This window comes from Silurus aristotelis (genome assembly GCF_946808225.1).
Source record: "Silurus aristotelis genome assembly, chromosome: 19".
Classification (NCBI taxonomy): Eukaryota; Metazoa; Chordata; class Actinopteri; order Siluriformes; family Siluridae; genus Silurus; species Silurus aristotelis.
This window is the reverse complement of record NC_139592.1, coordinates 10,973,117-10,992,821: the sequence shown is the minus strand read 5'-3', so window position 1 is coordinate 10,992,821 and position 19,705 is coordinate 10,973,117. Positions and strand designations below refer to the sequence as shown.

The window sequence follows — 19,705 nt, the reverse complement described above, 5'->3', positions numbered from 1 at the left end:
GCTTGCTCATCAGGGACAAACGCACACCATTCACCTTCACTGTTGTTTTCTGTAAAGCTGCTTTGAGACAATGTCTGTTGTGAAAAGCGCTATACAAATAAACTTGACTTGACTTTATCCTCTAAAAATGGCAATAATGAGTTAGTTTAACAGCTCCTTCTATTTACACCTCTCAGAATTACCAAATAGTCCAAACCTTGCATTGTATCAACAGTGTATGTCTGGGAGTGACTGAACCAGTGAATGCACCAAGTCCTGCAGGGTGGTTGATATATTCTAACACCTCCAACCAGTGAATCACTCCTGTTGGCTATATATCTCCAAGTTAGCACTGCACCCAATCTAATATATTTTATTGAGAAAGCAATGCCTTACCAGCAAGATAGAGCATATCGTTTTCAAAACTAGAGGAATTGGTTAGTTTCAGCAAACTCAAGGGAACTGCCACTGTGACTAAACCCAATTAGTGAGTGCAATAATGTCCACCACATGTTGAGGTGACAGCTTGGCAATAATTTTCTGGGACTAGCTCTGTGCTGATGAATTATGTGGCCTGTTTGAATGTTAAGAAGGAGTTCTTTATTAGACAGAGAAGTGTAATGTGAGAGAGGAAAGTGAATTTGTTCCTTTGAAAAAGGAACCAGTGGTTCAAAGATGGCAGTAGCTTGATGCGTCTGGCCAACAGTATAAACACTAGATGCACAAGATTTTATTTAATGATAGGCCATAGAGTAAAATTTGATTTGGAATATTTGTCATTGGACGATTACTGTCAATAAGAATCTGTATTTAGGGTGATGGGACTGAATCAGTTCTGTTGTTACGAGTGGTGGACAAGTAACAAGTGAATGTAATTTGTTACTGTACTTAAGTAACTTTTTCACATATCTGTACTTTACTTAAGTATTTTCATTTGGGGAGACTTTTACTTTAACTTCACTACTTCTCAAAGTCAAATACAAAATCTTACTTTTTACTCATTTAGTCTTCCTTATTATTTATGAGTGAATTAAAATGTTATTATTACTATTATTTATATAATTTATATATATAGGACATTATTGCAGTAGGAACAACAGACTGGTTTAGGGTGAAGGTAGTATTGCATCAAGGTTCCGCTCCGAGCCTTTTCCTGTTTGCAGTGGTGATGGACAGGTTGACGGATGAGGTCAGACAGGAGTCTAGGACTATGATGTTTGCGAATGATATTGTTATTTAAAGTAGGAGCAGGTTAAGAAGAGCCTGGGGAGGTGAAGATATGTGCTGAAGAGAAGGGGAATGAAAGTCAGTAGGAGTAAGACAGAGTACATGTGTGGATGGGAGGGAGGGCAGTGTAGTGGTGCGGTTGCAGGGAGAAGAGGTGGAGAAGGTGGAGGAGTTCAGGTACCTGGGTTCAATATTGCAAAGTAATGGAGAGTGTGTTAGAGAGGTGAAGAAAAGAGTGCAGGCAGGGTAGAGTGGGTGGAGAAGAGTGGCAGGAGTGATTTGTGATAGAAGGGTATATGCAAGAGTGAAAGGAAAAGTTTATAGAACTGTGGTGAGACCTGTGATGTTTTATGGTTTAGAGACAGTGGCATTGACTAAAAGACAGGAGGTGGAGCTGAAGGTAGTGGAGCTGAAGATGTTGAGATTTTTACTGGGAGAAGAGACGGGATTAGAAAGTTTATTAGAATGACCGCGCATGTAGGACGTTTTGAAGACAAGATGAGGGAGGCTAGATTGAGATGGTTCGGACATGTGCAGAGAAGGGACATTGGGGTATATCGGTAGAAGAATGCTAAGGATGGAGCCACCAGGAAGGAGGAAAAGAGGAAGGCCAAGGAGGAGGTTTATGGATGTGGTAAAGGAAGATATGCAGGTAGTTGGTTAGAAAGAGGCAGATGTAGGGGAGGGGGGTATGGAGAGACGGGTTATCCACTGTGGCAATATATATATATATATATTATCTCGGACATTATAGCTATAATAAATCATAATAGTACTTTGGATACTTAAGTACATTTGAAGGCAAATACTTTTAAAAATTTAAATTAGAGAGGACTTTTAGTTTTACTCGGGTAATATTTGACCTTATGTATCTTTACTTTTACTATGTACCACGTTACTACAAAGTACATGGTTTGTGTCCTTCGACCACCACTTTATAGTCTTTAAACAATACAGAACACTGGAGAGTGAGAACTAACATGAACACTGGAATGTAAGATTATGAGTAATGTTCTTTCCACACTCTTATACATTTATTTGAGGTTATGGAACCAGGAGCTACTGAGCAACTCATAAATACGATTATTCATGTCTGAAATAACAGTACAGGAATTTTCAAAAAGAAGAATGGTGTGATTTACTGCATTGAAAGATCTGAAAGTTTTTAATCTAGACCCAGACTTGTGAAATTGTGGAATCTGTGTCAGTGGATCAATTGGATTCCTGTCACTGAACTTGAATTGACCTGCTGCTTCACAAGGTTGCAAAATGCTCTGCTCGAAGTTAAATTTAAACCTTTTTTATATCATCCCTTTCTTTCTTTCTTTCTTTCTTTCTTTCTTTCTTTCTTTCTTTCTTTCTTTCTTTCTTTCTTTCTTTCTTTTTTAAGCTCTGAAGTTTTTTAAAGGTATCAGAATCAATCGGTGACCAATTTTCAAGCTTTTGTCATGATCCTCTGACTCATTTTGTATTATATACTTTTCAAGTGTTTTAATGTAGTATCATCATAATTTAAGATTTATCAGGGGAATGCAGTTAAAAATTGGAAAATGGCCCGACGATTATTGAATCTTTAGCTGTCTAGATTTCTTTTTTTTAGTGTTTTGTGCATGAATGTATAGTATATACATTGCAATTTTATTTGCATTTTATATATATATATATATATATATATATATATATATATATATATATATATATATATATATATATATATATATATAAATGTATATTATATGTTGTAGTTTTTTCTTGTAGTAAATGTGAAAATATACCCGATCCTAAATGAGGCATTGCCTCACTCTGCTGAATGACTTCACTATCATGTCTCTCTTGCCCTATTTCCACATTTTATGATGCAGATGGAGTAGGCACTGAAAGTTCAAGTGATATACACAGATATTTACTCAGACAAAAATTCAAACGTGTGTATGCATTTTAGTTTATTTATTCTTGACCATGGCTGTGACCAATGGTGAAGTCCTTACAGAAATTTAAAGAAACACTTCAAGCCCGAACTTGGTTTGTGGTATACTTATTGACAACACTATTTAAAACCATATAGCTAGAATTATGTATGTATTTATTGATTTTATAGCTTATATTCATGCATCTTTTTTTTTTTTATAAGTGCATGATCAAATAAATAGTTTTGTTAAAGGGATCAAATACATCATCTTTCTAAAATAATACAAAACTATATCAGCAGGCTACAGCCTTAAATATGAGCTGTCTGTCATCTTTTAGGGAACCCAGCCATTATGGATGCACAAGCCAGTGCACTCTTAGTGCCGGTCCCAAGCCCGGGTAAATGGGGAGGGTTGCGTTAGGAAGGGCATCCAGCGTAAAAACATGTGCCAAATCAAATATGCGGATCACAAATGAGAATTTCATACCGGATCGGTCGAGGGCCGGGTTAACAACGACCGCCACAGGTATCGTTAGCCGACAGGGTACCGGTGGAAATTGGGCTACTGTTGGCCGAAGGAGGAGAAGGAGAGGAGGAAGACTTCTACAGAGACGGCAGGGAAAGGAGCAGTGTAGGAGAGTGGAGGTTCAGGTTGGTACTTTAAATGTTGGTACTATGACGGGTAAAGGGAGAGAGGTAGCTGATATGATGGAGAGGAGAAAGGTAGATATGCTGTGTGTTCAGGAGACCAAGTGGAAAGGGAGTAAGGCCTAGAACATTGGAGGTGGATTTAAACTGTTTTATCATGGTGTGGATGGAAAGAGAAATGGTGTAGGGGTGATTCTGAAGGAAGAGTACAGTAAGACTGTAGTGGAGGTGAAGAGAGTTTCTGATAGGATGATGATCGTGAAGGTGGAAGTTGAAGGGATGATGATAAATGTCATCAGTGCCTATGCTCCACAAGTTGGCTGTGAGATGGAGGAGAAGGAAAAATTCTGGAGTGAATTAGATAAAGTGGTAGATGGTGTACCTAGGAAAGAACGATTGGTGATTGGGGCAGACTTTAATGGGCATGTAGGTGAAGGGAACAGAGGTGATGAGGAGGTGATGGGTATGTATGGTTTTAAGGAGAGGAATGTGGAAGGGCAAATGGTGGTAGATTTTGCTAAAAGGATGGAAATGGCAGTGGTTAACACTTATTTTAAGAAGAAGGAGGATCATAGGGTGACGTATAAGAGTGGAGGAAGGTGCACACAGGTGGACTATGTGCTATGCAGGAGATGCAACCTGAAGGAGATTGGAGACTGTAAGGTGTTGGCAGGGGACAGTGTAGCTAGACAGCATCGGATGGTGGTCTGTAGGATGGTTTTGGAGGCGAAGAAGAAGAGGAGGAGAGTGAGGACTGAAAGAAGAATAAGATGGTGGAAACTTAAGGAGGATGAGTGTAGTGTGAGGTTCAGGGAAGAGGTCAGACAGAGGCTCGGTGGTGTTGAAGAGGTGTTGGATGATTGGGCAACTACTGCAGGAGTGATGAGGGAGGCAGCTAGAAAAGTACTTGGTGTGACATCTGGAAATAGAAAGGAAGACCAGGAGACGTGGTGGCAGGAGTACAAGGAGATGCGGCAGCAGGTAAAGAGGGATGTGGCGAAAGCCAAGGAAAAGGCATATGAGGAGTTGTATGAGAGGTTGGACACTAAGGAAGGAGAAAAGGATTTATACCGATTGGCCAGGCAGAGGGACCGAGCTGGAAAGGATGTACTGCAAGTTAGAGCAGTAAAGGATGGAGAGGGAAATGTGTTGACTTGTGAGGAGAGTGTGTTGAGAAGGTGGAGGGAGTATTTTGAGCAGATGAATGAGGAAAATCAGAGAGAAAGAAGGTTGGACGATGTGGAGTTGGTGCAGCAGGATGTAGATAGGATTAGTAAGGAGGAAGTGAGAGCAGCGATTAAAAGTATAAAGAGTGGAAAGTCTGTTGGACCAGATGACATACCGGTAGAAGCGTGGAGATGTTTAGGAGAGATGGCAGTGGAGTTTTTGACCAGGTTGTTTAACAGAATTTTGGAAGGTGAGAAGATGCCTGAGGAATGGAGAAGAAGTGTGCTGGTACCGATCTTTAAGCATAAAGGAGATGTGCAGTCTTGCAGTAACTACAGGGGAATTAAGTTGATCAGTCACACCATGAAGTTATGGGAAAGAGTAGTGGAAGCCAGGCTGAGAGAAGAGGTGACCATCTGTGAGCAACAGTATGGTTTCATGCCGAGGAAGAGCACCACAGATGCCTTATTTGCTTTGCGGATGTTGATGGAGAAGTATAGAGAAGGTCAGAAGGAGTTGCATTGTGTGTTTGTGAATTTAGAGAAAGCGTACGACAGAGTGCCAAGAGAGGAGTTGTGGTATTGTATGAGGAAGTCAGGTGTGTCAGAGAAGTATGTGAGGGTGGTGCAGGACATGTATGAGGACAGTGTGACAGCAGTGAAGTGTGCAGTAGGTACGACAGACTGGTTCAGGGTGACGGTTGGACTGCATCAAGGATCGGCCCTGAGCCCTTTCCTGTTTGCAGTGGTGATGGACAGGTTGACGGACGAGGTCAGACAGGAGTCTCCCTGGACTATGATGTTTGTGGATGATATTGTGATTTGTGGTGAGAGTAATGGGAGCAGCCGAAAGAAGAAGAAGAAGAAGTCATCTTTTAGGGATGACTCCAATGATGTAAGAGGGTCGAAAGGCACAAGCACACAAGGGACTGCTCAAAACCAAACTTTCACATTTCATTACTTTTATTTTTCCTCTCAAGAACTTTAGTTGTTTATTGCTGTCTCTAAAATAGAAGTTCTGACTTTAAATCAAAATAGATTTATTTTTTGCTGTCCCCACTTTTCTCAGAAATGGATTCGTCTAACGTCATCAGCAGAAAAGCAAACGTGGGGAGGATTGTGAAAAGTTCAGCAGCAGAGTCTCTGCTTCATCATCGGTGCAGCACATCATCAGGTATCCTTCACACTATCACTTTGCAGGGCTGTGAGGATGATTTATATATATCTCGGAAAAAAATCATAGACTGGCGTGGTTTATAACTGGTGTTAACGCAGTGTTGTGAATCAGTATTTGCTTGGTTTCGATGTACGCTTCGGTTCATGCTGATGGGGGAAAAAACTTTAGAGAAAATTATCGAATGTCACTGTCTTTATAATTAATTGTATTTATTTATTTATTTTTTTTTAAATAATGTCCATGCTGTTGTGTCCTTCCGTACAGTGTCCGCGCCAAGAGCGGACCTTGGGGGGCGTGGCCACTTGAGTCACTGTGCCCCCTTACTTCTCAAAATAATAACGAACTTGATAATTTAAAAAAATGTTTACAAATGGATTTTTTTGCTACCCTTGCAGAATATTTCGTGCCCAAACTGCAATGCAGAACGTAAGTTCGCAACAAATGGATAGACCTTGTTCTTCAAAAAATTTTATTTCTCCTCTTGTCGTCTGCAGCTCTCCTTAAGGTAAGATGCCCTTTTGCTTTAGTAGCTATATTTGTTTATATGCTGGTGGTTAATTTGCGTGTGTTTTTGTGAGTCTTGCACTTTAGAGTTATGATAAATTATAGTTTACAGTGAGTAAAACGTTGAATATTTTATGTTTATTAAGGTGTGTAACTGAAGGGTCCACTGAGTAAAGACCAACACCAACAACACAACAAATATCTCAAGTGTGTTCATGTTTACCTGCATATTTCTACACATTTTTCGAAATCATCACTGAAAAGATTGTAAACATTATTGTTTGTGTAATGGTATTGTTTTGTATACTGGTAAAGAGTTGAGAACGCTGCACTGAACTGTGCTTTCATTCTGCATGGATGTAACACAATTCAAGGGCTGAATTCCAGTCACTGATTGCATCAATATCATGCAAAAAGCACCATTTGTGGTGTAAAGTTTGGCAAGATCAGATCATGTGATTTTTTTAAAGCACTCAATAGGACAGTCTGATTCTGTGCAACCCAGTTTGAGGAGCCTATGTAACTGGTGGCGTTCGGGTCTGACCGGTGCTCGTGTTCTCTGCGTTGTGTTGTGGAATGACGAGGTGTTACAACAGGGTTGCAGCAGTACTGGAGAGTTTATTGTCACCAACACTCAAACAATTCTGGAAGGAATAAAATAAGGAAACAAAATAAACGTGGCTACTTCGCCAGCTTTACCACCTCTCCTCAGTATGCACAAAGTAAACTCATAAAGCACTGATACAAATTTCATTAAACAATCATTTATTAAAACATTAGAAATGACTGTACCTGGATGAAATATAGAAAGAAACCAAATAAACGTGGCTACTTCACCAGCTTTACTATGCACAAATCAAATTGTAGCTATTAACTCGATATCGTCACTAAGCCTAATCAAAGCACACACTTATTTGGTTTGCTGTACTCAGAAAATAAGACGCTTAATCCTCCCCATCCATCCACAAATCACAAATTACATTAATAACACTTAACAATATTTGAACACGTCATAAATTAAATGTAAATTTTTAAAACTTTTTTTTTGCAAGTAATCCGCTAACAGTTTATCTCTCCTCAGTATGCACAAAGTAAACTGATGAGTCAGCGCGGGCTTCCCGGATGACGTAATGACATAGCACAGCTTAATCGCGAGAGATAACACTTCCGCTAAAAATAGAACTAATCAATTTAAACAGGACGTAAAACATGTTAAACAAATTAAAGCAAATAAAACAAATAGGAAGGATTATTATTGACATGCATATATTTACATCGTAAATATACATACATGAAGATTAACATAAGTCACACCTAGATTAGGTAGCCTAAATAAATCCTACATAAGGTAAAAGGAAAAATAAACTAAAATTGCACATTTAACAATGTAGACATGCGGATTATGCTTAGTCACTGAAGTAGTGTAAAGTTGTGTTAAGTTTAGGTAAAGTTCCTGTGCTGCAGCTTGGGGGTAAAGGGTGAAGAGGCAATACAGTCATAATAGAGACAAGAGTTCAAGTTTAGAAGTGGCTTTAATATTTTAGGATAAGTCTATTTTGGGTTAATTTATTAATGAATGGAATAGGCCCATTTACCCACCTCTGGGAGAGGACAGGAATGCCAGGTAATGCACCAATACAAAAATGTTTCAATGTAAATATCTGTACAGATGATTAGGAGCTGAATGAGGCACATGATCAGGCCAAGGCCAGCAAGCAGAAATGTGTGGAGCTGCAGGGTAAAATACATACAGGTTTTTTCTCCGTGTACAGAACTTGGAGAATATTTCTTCAACATTTAGCAGAAGCAGCAACTTGTACAAAGTATTTGCAATTTCTTCCTGTCTCTGTTCTTACACACACTTAACACACACAATATCTAACTCTCTTTCACTTTATTCTTTTCTTTTCCTGTTTTTGTGCTCTCTCAATATGAAGATACACAAGCAGAGCTGTTGGGTTTAAAAGAGAGGTGTGGGCAGCTAGAGCAGGAGAATGAGTCTCTCAGCCTGGAACTGAAGCAGTCGAAAGCCAATCTAAAATCTCTGCAGGAGAAGAGCAACCAAGTGAGTTTTCAGTGTTCTTGTATTTCAATATAGGGTTCTGACAATAGGGACAGTTCAAGAGGAGAGTTCAAGTTATGATGATATTATGTCGTTTTAATGCAAGCTTTTTTTTTTCTTCAATTTTACTTGGTTCCATTTTTATACATCTTATGTCTATTTTGCTTGATAGAAGAGTCTGCATAGTGTTGAACAGACACTAGTCTCTAACTCCTTGGCTGCTCCTCTTATTGTTCCTAACATGCGTTCAGACAACTTTTAATCAGTGTTTTGCTCTCAGTGTCTAGGACTCATTTCCATTACTCAGTGTATGGTGTGCTTGCATGCGTGCGTGTGTGCTACAGTGTAGATTTATGTTCTCTGACAAGAGATAATCCTGACTTGAGTGTTGTCTATTTCTTTGCTGTTTCAGGAAAGATCGATCAGGTGGATGCCTGTCGCCGCTGCTGTCACAACATATGTGATCGCAAAACTTATAGACAAATTTTGTATACATTTTTATGAATGTATTAAGTAAAAAATTGTTCATGTTTTAATGTTATGTATGTTTAATGTTTGGTTTGCTTAATTCTTAAAATAAAAATTTTTAATAAGAATGAATGTTTGTGTTCCATTTTTTTATTTATTTATTAATTTAATTTTAATTATTTAATTTTTCCCCCCAACTCCTCTCACTTGTTTTAAATAAAATTTTAAACAAAGGGTAAAATTAAATTTAAAATTAAGTGTTCGGCTATTTTAGGTCTAACCTTTGTAGCACTTCCCCTTTACTTGGTCAGGGAAGAAAGGTTGCCTCCGCCGTGCATCACCGCAAGGGAAGCCAACCATTCAGCTGTTTCCCTGGCACTGACTGAGACTGGACTTATACACCTAGGCTCTGAGTATTACAAGTATTACAAGTCCAGTCTCTGTGCATTGTCAACCTGAGTATTTTCCACCATATACAGTTGTTTGAAAAAGTTTAGGAGCCCCTGACAATGTCCATGATTTTCATTTATTAACATTAGGGTGTTTGGATCAGCAATTTCATTTTGATCTATCAAATAACTGAAGGACACAGTAATATTTTAGTACTGAAATGAGGTTTATTGGATTAAAAGAAAATTAGAATCAAAACGAAATTAGACAGGTGCACCCTTGTCATTTTGTTGATTTGAATACCTGTAACTACTTAGCACTGATTAATTGGATCACACAATTTGTTTGGTGAGCTCATTAAGCCTTGAACTTTATAGACAGGTGCATCCCATCATGAGAAAAGGTATTTGAGGAGGCCAATTGCAGGTTGTTGTTCTCTTTGACTCTCCTCTGAAGAGTGGCAACATGGGGGTCTCAAAACAACTCAAATGACCTGAAAAGAAAGATTGTTCAACATTATGGTTTACGGGAAGGCTACAAAAAGTTATTTGCAGAGATATAAGCTGTCAGTGTCCACTGTGAGGAACATAGTGAGGAAATGGAAGACCACAGGCACAGTTCTTGTTAAGGCCACATAAAATATTAGAGAGGCAAAGGCGAAGGATGGTGAGAATTGTCAAAAACCGCCCACAGACCACCTCCAAAGACCTACAACATCAACTTGCTGCAGATGGTGTCACTGTGCATCGTTTAACAATTCAGCGCACTTTGCACAAGGAGAAGTTGTATGGGAGTTATACGAAAGAAGCCTTTTCTGCACACACGCCACAAACAGTCGCTTGAGGTATGCAAACGCACATTTGAACAAGCCAGCTTAATTTTGGAATAAGGTGCTGTGGACTGATGAAACAAAGATTGAGTTATTTGGTCATAACAAGGGGGCATTATGCATGGCGGCAAAAGAACACAGCGTTCCAAGAAAAACACTTGCTTCACAGTAACACAGTAAAATTTGGGCGAGGTTTCATCATGCTGTGGGGCTGTGCGGCCAGTGCTGGTACTGGGAATCTGGTTAAAGTTGAGGATCTCATGATTCCACCCAATATTAGCAGATTCTTAGCAGAATAATGTTAAGAAATCCGTCACAAAGTTGAAGTTACGCCAGGGATGGATATTTCAACAAGACAACGACCCAAAACACTGCTCAAAATCTACTTGGGCATTTATGCAGAGGAACAAGTACAATGTTCTGGAATGGCCATCCCAGTGCCCAGACCTGTATGTCATTGAACATCTGTGGGGTGATTTGAAGCAGGCTGTCCATGCTCGGCAACCATCAAACCTAACTGAACTGGAGATGTTTTGTAAGGAGGAATGGTCCAAAATACATTCATCCAGAACACGTAGTAACGTCCGTTATTTCTGCTAAAGAAGCGTCTTCTAAATACTGATTTTTTTTTTTTTTTTTTTTTTTTGGGATGCCCAAATTCATGCACCTGTCTTATTTCGTTTTGATGCATATTGCGCATTTTCTGTTAATCCAATAAACCTCATTTCACTACTAAAATTTTACTGTGTCCTGTTATTTGATAGATCAAAATGAAATTGCTGCTCCAAACACATAAATATTTATAAATAAAAATCATGGACATTGTCAGGGTTTCCTAAACTTTTGCATACAACTGTATGTGCTCATAACAATGACAAACTGAGTATTTAAGGTAGTAAATACTCAGTTTGTTATTTTTATGAGCACATACAGTTGTATGCAAAGGTTTGTGATTTTTAAACAATGTTTTATGTTTTAAAAAATGTTTTAATGTTCTAGAATTTTGGTTAAGTTTGGTTGCCTTAACACTTAAAATGTACTGGACTACACGAAAATTTTAATATAAATAAAAATGAAAGTGTGTGTTAAATGGTGTTTTTCATGCTCATATTTTGCCTCACATAATACATTGAAGTTAATTATTTTTAAGGACAAAACTAAGCTGCCTTTAGCTACCCTGGCATTTGGCATCATATACCATGCAGCAGTACTCAGGTCAGACTGGGCATAGAATATAGACAGATATAATTGCCTATTAGCGCAGCCCACTAATATCATAAGAACCTGCGTTGGCCTTTTGTGCTGTCTTTAGCTCTTTACCAGTGAACCAGCATGTCCTGACCATCCAGTCCTGATGCCCACTGGGATCAACTAGAGACCTGGTTGAATGCCATGACTGGTACCCTTCTGCTTAATGCTACTAGTGACCTGCAGAATCTGAGTGCAAAACGGCTTGGTGATAACCTGAGTGCTGCAAAGGGGGATGAAGCAACTCCAGCCTGGAACAGGAATCATCAGCACTGAGGATCCAAGCTGAGGAGGCTCAGAAGGACTCAGCATGTGCTCACGGTCAGCTGAACCTGCTAATGGCAGAGACTCAAAAACAGTGCAGAATGGCAAATGGGAAAGACCCAGATCTGCAGGAGGAAAAAGATAAAATTTGAAAGAAGTTAGAATGAAGTATTAAAAATGGGTGCAATGAAAAACATTTCACTTTATTGCCTTAAAAAATTTGAAAATTCAGAGAAATATCATTACTATTAATATCAATATCATTATCATCATATTGTATTGCAATACAAAGTTAAAAAATAACTGGTAAACTGAATACCATCCAGTATCCAAAACTATCAGCTTATAAACCGGCTATCAGGAAGTATGATTCAAACTAGCTATCAGTATTCATAAAATCCACTGTTGGTCGACCTTTAGTTATAAATATAGCCTAATTATTTGTTAAATTCACCTTTTAAGGGTTACCAGTTTCTCTGTGCATTTACATCAGGCCTCATATCAGCTTCAGTTAAATATTTTTTGTCTCCCATCACGAAAGTCAAAATTACATTTGGAAGGAATGTTTACAGTGACCAATGACTTACTCATTGTCAGCATAGGCTGTAAGTGTACAATCTAAAAAATTATAATATATATATATATATATATATATATATATATATATATATATATATATATATATATATATATATATATATAATAATAAACCTATACTTTAACAAACAAACAACAATTTCATTTAAAACATTACTTACACTTAACATGACTCACAGGTTGGATTAACAATACAAAAGCTAGAATGAGTGGCAGAATAATTCTGTAATAAAAAATAAGCGAATCATTTTGTAACACACAAAAAAAATTACTATGGGTTGACCGATGGTTTGAAACTTTACATATATATGTTTCAGGTTTACACTTATAATTCCTGTTAACTTACCTTTCAAAGCTTTGACAACATCATCATCAAGCACTACATGAGTTTTCTGGGGAGATGTCCTCTGCAGCAGGCTGTTCTCAAATTCCGTTCTTCCATCATTATCTTCTTGTTTGCCGTCAGTATCCAGCACAGCCTGTGTGTGTTTCATTGGATACAAGGTTAGAATACCAGGCTCAACACCACCGATTACAGTGCATCCGGAAAGTTTTGACAGCAGGGCTGTAACAATTCCTCGAGTAATTTGATTACAAAGATTAATTTGCCTCAATGCTTCAAACACAGAGCACTGTGTTCCCACGGCCCATTATTACTGACTCAAAACCTGCTAAACTCAGTAGCACTCTGGACAGGTAACACTACAGACGCTACAAAATGAAAAAAAAATGGAAGAACAGAGAGAAAACAAAGAAAACGCCAGAAAGTTTCCAAAGTTTGGGATCATTTAAAATTAAACATAAAGAAAACTCATCATTCTATATTTTTATTTAGCAGTGGTGCAACGGATAAAACTCATGGCTCATTTGATAAAACAAAACTCATGGTTCAGATCACATTACGGTTTTTAAGTTTTCGGTTCAGCCAAAAATTGAAGGAGACAAATCGAGTTTGCTTGCAATTTATAATAAGAAAAGTTACAGCAAGAAAAAGCTCCCATACATGCGATTTGAATGATGCAGGAGGATTTTCAAGTTCTTCTGCTCTTCCACTTGCCGCTGTTGTTGGCTGATTAACACGTCCCGTTCACATGAACACATGTCTGCTCTGTGTAATTACTTAAAAAGCAATATGGGCAGGGAAAAAAAACGTCTTTTATTCTGCGATCGTCAAAAATTTGTTATCTGTACAAATAAGGGATCAACTGTTAGCCGTTACACCCCTATTAGTTATATACAGCACGTTCAAAAAAGTCCTTCCGCTGTGGTCGTGTAGAAGAGGTTGTGGAGCACGTATTTTAAGATGGCGATTAATACACAGATTCGGTTTGTGGAACATTTTAAGCAGCTTTTTGCGTTAAGAAGGGCATCCAGCGTAAAAACGTGCCAAATCGAACATAAGTACGGATGATCCGCTGTGGCGACCCCTAATGGGAGAAGCCGAAAGATTGAATGAGAACGTTTAATTTCATTAAACGAGTAATTTTCAATGGCTTACTTTACTTTACACTGTGGAGGGACTTTTTTAAACGCACTGTATTTGTATTTTGATGTAATATGGCAATTAAATGCACTAAATGGGTTTCGTTTGCACCAACATTCTTCAATAAACATGTAGATTTTTCTAAAAAGAAAACCAAATGACTTGTTAATTATAAGAGACCTGTCTTATTTTCTCTCCCTTATTTAGCATTGCTCTTTAATAAAGAAAAACTACTTAATCCAATTACTTGATTAATCAATGGAATAATCATTATACCACTTAATTACTAAAAGAAAAAATCAATAGAACTGCCACCTTAACGTGGTGGAGGGGTTTGAGTACTCGAATGACCCTAGGAGCTATGTTGTCCGGGGCTATATGCCCCTGGTAGGGTCTCCCAAGGCAAACAGGTCCTGGGCGACGGGTCAGACTAAGAGCGGTTCAAAACCCCTTATGAGAGATACTACATCAGGGACCGTGACGTCGCCCGGTATGGCGCAGCCGGGGCCCCACCCTGGAGCCAGGCCCGGGGTTGGGGCTCGTATGCGAGCGCCTGGTGGCCGGGCCTTCCCCCACAGGGTCCGGCCGGGCTCAGCCCGAAGGAGCGACGTGGGGCCGCCTTCCAGTGGGCTCACCACCTGCAGGAGGGACCGTAAGGGGCCGGTGCTAAGAGGATCGGGCAGCAGTCGAAGGTGGAGGCCTCGACAACCCGATCCCTGGACACGGAAGCTAGCTCTAGGGACGTGGAATGTCACCTCGCTGGCGGGGAAGGAGCCTGAGATTGTGCGTGAGGTTGAGAGGTTCCGACTAGAGATAGTCGGGATCACCTCTACGCACGGCCTGGGCTCTGGAACCACACTCCTCGAGAGAGGATGGACTCTTTACAACTCTGGAGCTGCCCATGGTGAAAGGCGTCGGGCTGGTGTGGGTTTGCTTATAGCCCCCCAGCTCAGCCGCCATGTGTTGGAGTTTACCCCGGTGAACGAGAGGGTCGTTTCCCTGCGCCTACGGGTCGGGGATAGGTCTCTCACTGTCGTGTGTGCCTACGGGCCAAACAGCAGTATAGAGTACCCGGCCTTCTTGGGGTCTCTGGGAGGGGTGCTGGACAGTGCTCCGACTGGGGACTCCGTCGTTCTACTAGGAGACTTCAATGCACACGTGGGCAGCGACAGTGACACCTGGAGGGGCGTGATTGGGAGGAACGGCCCCCCTGATCTGAACCCGAGCGGTGTTCAGTTATTGGACTTCTGTGCTAGTTACAGTTTGTCCATAACGAACACCATGTTCAAGCATAAGGGTGTCCATCAGTACACGTGGCACCAGGACACCCTAGGCCGCAGGTCGATGATCGACTTTGTGGTCGTTTCATCTGACCTGCGGCCGTATGTCTTGGACACTCGGGTAAAGAGAGGGGCGGAGCTGTCAACTGATCACCACCTGGTGGTGAGTTGGATCCGATGGCGGGGGAGGAAGCTGGACAGACTCGGCAGACCCAAGCGTACTGTGAGGGTCTGCTGGGAATGTTTGGCCGAGCCTCCTGTCAGCGAGATCTTCAACTCCCACCTCCGGCGGAGCTTTGACCAGATCCCGAGGGAGGCCGGAGATATTGAGTCCGAGTGGACCATGTTCTCCACCTCCATTGTCGAAGCGGCCGCTCGGAGCTGTGGCAGTAAGGTCTCCGGTGCCTGTCGAGGCGGCAATCCCCGAACCCGGTGGTGGAAACCGGAAGTAAGGGATGCCGTCAAGCTGAAGAAGGAGTCCTACCTGGCCTGGTTGGCTTGTGGGACTCCTGAGGCAGCTGACGGGTACCGGCAGGCCAAGCGAACTGCAGCCCGGGTGGTTATCGAGGCAAAAACTCGGGCCTGGGAGGAGCTCGGTGAGGCCATGGAGAACGACTATCGGCTGGCCTCGAAGAGATTCTGGCAAACCGTCCGGCGCCTCAGGAGGGGAAAGCAGTGCCCCACCAATGCTGTTTACAGTAGAGGTGGGGAGCTGTTGACCTCAACTGGGGATGTCGTTGGACGGTGGAAGGAATACTTCGAGGATCTCCTCAATCCCGCCGTCACATCTTCCATTGAGGAAGCAGAGGCTGAGGGCTCAGAGGCGGACTCGTCCATCACCCAAGCTGAAGTCACCGAGGTAGTAAAGAAACTCCTCGGTGGCAGGGCACCGGGGGTGGATGAGATCCGCCCTGAGTACCTCAAGTCTCTGGATGTTGTGGGGCTGTCTTGGCTGACACGCCTCTGCAGCATCGCGTGGCGGTCGGGGACAGTGCCTCTGGAATGGCAGACCGGGGTGGTGGTCCCTCTTTTTAAGAAGGGGGACCGGAGGGTGTGTTCCAACTATAGGGGGATCACACTTCTCAGCCTACCTGGGAAAGTCTATGCCAGGGTACTGGAGAGGAGAATACGGCCGATAGTAGAACCTCGGATTCAGGAGGAACAATGTGGTTTTCGTCCAGGCCGTGGAACACTGGACCAGCTCTATACCCTCTACAGGGTGCTGGAGGGTTCATGGGAGTTTGCCCAACCAGTCCACATGTGCTTTGTGGATTTGGAAAAGGCATTCGACTGTGTCCCTCGCGGCGGCCTATGGAGGGTGCTCCGGGAGTATGGGGTCGGGGGCCCTTTACTAAGGGCTGTCCGGTCCCTGTATGACCGAAGCAGGAGCTTGGTTCGCATTGCCGGCAGGAAGTCAGACTTGTTCCCGGTGCATGTTGGACTCCGGCAGGGCTGCCCTTTGTCACCGGTTCTGTTCATAATTTTTATGGACAGAATTTCTAGGCGCAGCCAGGGGTCGGAGGGTGTCCGGTTTGGTGACGACACGATTTCGTCTTTGCTCTTTGCAGATGATGTTGTCGTGTTGGCTTCATCAGACCAGGACCTTCAGCATGCACTGGGACGGTTTGCAGCCGAGTGTGAAGCGGCTGGGATGAGAATTAGCACCTCCAAATCCGAGGCCATGGTCCTCAGTCGGAAAAGGGTGGCTTGCCCACTTCAGGTTGGTGGGGAGTTCCTGCCGCAAGTGGAGGAGTTTAAGTATCTTGGGGTTTTGTTCACGAGTGAGGGAAGGGTGGAACGGGAGATTGACAGACGGATCGGTGCAGCTTCTGCAGTAATGCGGTCGATGTACCGGTCTGTCGTGGTGAAGAAGGAGCTGAGCCGCAAGGCGAAACTTTCGATTTACCGGTCAATCTACGTTCCTACTCTCACCTATGGTCATGAGCTCTGGGTCATGACCGAAAGGACAAGATCCCGGATACAGGCGGCCGAAATGTGCTTCCTCCGCAGGGTGGCTGGGCGATCCCTTAGAGATAGGGTGAGAAGCTTAGTCACTCGGGAGGAGCTCGGAGTAGATCCGCTGCTCCTCCACATCGAGAGGGGTCAGCTGAGGTGGCTCGGGCATCTGTTCCGGATGCCTCCTGGACGCCTTCCTGGGAAGGTGTTCCGGGCGCGTCCCACTGGGAGGAGACCCCGGGGAAGACCTAGGACACGCTGGAGAGACTATGTCTCCCGGCTGGCCTGGGAACGCCTTGGTGTCCCCCCGGAAGAGCTGGAAGAAGTGTCTAGGGAGAGGGAAGTCTGGGCATCTTTGCTTAGACTGCTGCCCCCGCGACCCGGCATCGGATAAGCGGGAGAAGATGGATGGATGGATGGAAAAATCAATAGCAGAAGACATAATTCACAGCACTTCCCTTTTTCCACATTTTGTTGTGTTATAGCCTTGTTTCAAAATTGATTCAATTATTTTTCTCAAAATTCAACAAACAATACCCCATAATGACAATGTGAAAGAAGTTGTGTACATAAAATGTACAAAATTAAAAATCACACACACAAGTATTCACAGAATTTGCCATGACACTCAAAATAAGCTCAGGTACATCCTGTTTCTACTGACCATCCATGAAATTCTACAACTTGACTGTAGTCCACCTGTGGTTGATTGGACATGATTTGGAAAGGCACCTGTCTATATAAGGTCCCATAGTTTGTGTATGTCAGAGCACAAACCATGAAGTCCAAGGAATTGTCTGTAGACCACTAAACAGGATTGTATCAAGGCACAGATCTGGGGAAGAGAACAAAAAAGGTTCTGCGACATTGAAAGTCCCAGTAAGCACAGTGCCCTGATCATCCGCATGGAAGAAATTTCACCAGGACTCATCCTAGAATATCCTAGAAATCCTAGAAATTTCACCAGGACTCATCCTAGAATAAACCACCCGACCAAACTGAGCGATTGTGGACATTGTGACTTTAGTCAGGGAGATGACCAAGAAACCAATGGTTACTCTGAAAGAGCCCTAGCTGTTCCTCTGTGGAGAGAAGAGAACCTTGCAGAAGAACAACCATCTCTGCAGCACTTTACCAATCAGGCCTGTATGGTAAAGTGGACAAACCGAAGCCACTCCTCAGTAAAAAACACATGACAGCCCACCTGGAGTTTGCCAAAAGGCACCTGAAGGGCTCTCAGACCATGAGAAACAAAGTTTGAACTCTTTGGCCTGAATGGCAAGTGTCATGTCTGGAGGTAAACAGGCACCGCTCATCACCTGGCCACTACCATCCCTAGAGGGAAGCATGATGGTGACAGCATCATGCTGTGGAAATGTTGAACTGGGAGACTAGTCAGGATCAAGGGAAAGATGATTGCAGCAATGTACTGGGACATCCATGATAAAAACCTGTTCTCTGGACCTTTGGGGCCACGGTTTTTCTTCCAACAGGACAAAGACCCCAAGCATAGAGCCAAGATAACAAAGTAGCTAAAGGAAACTCTGTGAATGTTTTTGAGGGACCCAGACAGAGCCCAGATTCGAACATGATTAAACATCTTGAGAGATCTAAAAATAGCTGTGCACTGAAGCCTCTCATCCAACCTGACGGAGCTTTAGAGGCAAAAAAGAAAGGGAGAAACTTTCCAAAAATAGATGTGCCAAGCTTGTAGCATCAAACTCAAAAAGACTTGAGGCTTTTATTGTTGCTAAAAGTACTTCAACAAGCTATTGTGCAAAGGCTGTCAATACTTATGTACATGCGATTTTTTTCTATTTAATCTTTTTTGGAATGAGGCTGTAACATAACATATTGTGAAAAGTGAAACGCTGTGAATACTTTCCAGATGCACTGTACATTATATTTGTTTTCTATTATTAAACAGTAAAGAAACCAGAGAGAATTTAAGAGAATGTATGTTAATCACTCTGGTTTATTTCAAAATATGGTATTTCTAATTGAACTGTCTACTTCGACTCTATAGGTCATGCAGAATTTGTAATATTTACCTCTTTTGCCAATACTTAGGAAAACCAGATGTCCATCAAAACATATTATGCAAACAGCAAATAACAGAGTGACAAAATCACTGCTTGAATTTAAAGAGGTCATATAAGGCAACTTTGTGTTCGGCAAATCACAATACACTGAATCACTAGCCAATCAGAGCACACTGCAATTTTTGAAAAGAGGGACATGTTTTAGAATCACAGATTATAAAGAGCTACATTAATGAGCAGTATGTGTAAAATAAATGTAAAGCATGCTAAAATATATTACACCCAATACACATAATAATGATCCTTGTAAATAGCATCATATGACCACTTTAAACATTTGTTTCCAGTCTGAATAAAAAAATCAGAAGTTAGACAATTGGAATGGAACATTTTGCTGCTTTAGAAATCTTCTTCTTAGACAAATTGACAGCTAACCTTACTCTATTAGGTCAAATTTAAGAAATTTGCTTACTGCT

At 41.7% G+C, this 19,705-nt stretch overlaps 1 protein-coding gene across 5 annotated transcripts in view; it reads left to right on the top strand.

The window, feature by feature from the left end:
• Nucleotides 1-19,705, top strand: part of abhd6b (abhydrolase domain containing 6, acylglycerol lipase b) — a 39,995-nt gene that overhangs the window by 5,993 nt on the left and 14,297 nt on the right. For 2 of the 5 annotated variants that reach the window (XM_083570637.1, XM_083570635.1), the window contains exon 1: nucleotides 8,283-8,348. The exons of the other annotated variants lie outside the window; for them this stretch is intronic. The gene's annotated coding sequence lies outside the window, so the exon portion shown is untranslated. Of the gene's footprint in view, nucleotides 1-8,282; nucleotides 8,349-19,705 lie in introns of those variants that run through there. 5 annotated transcript variants of the gene reach the window in all.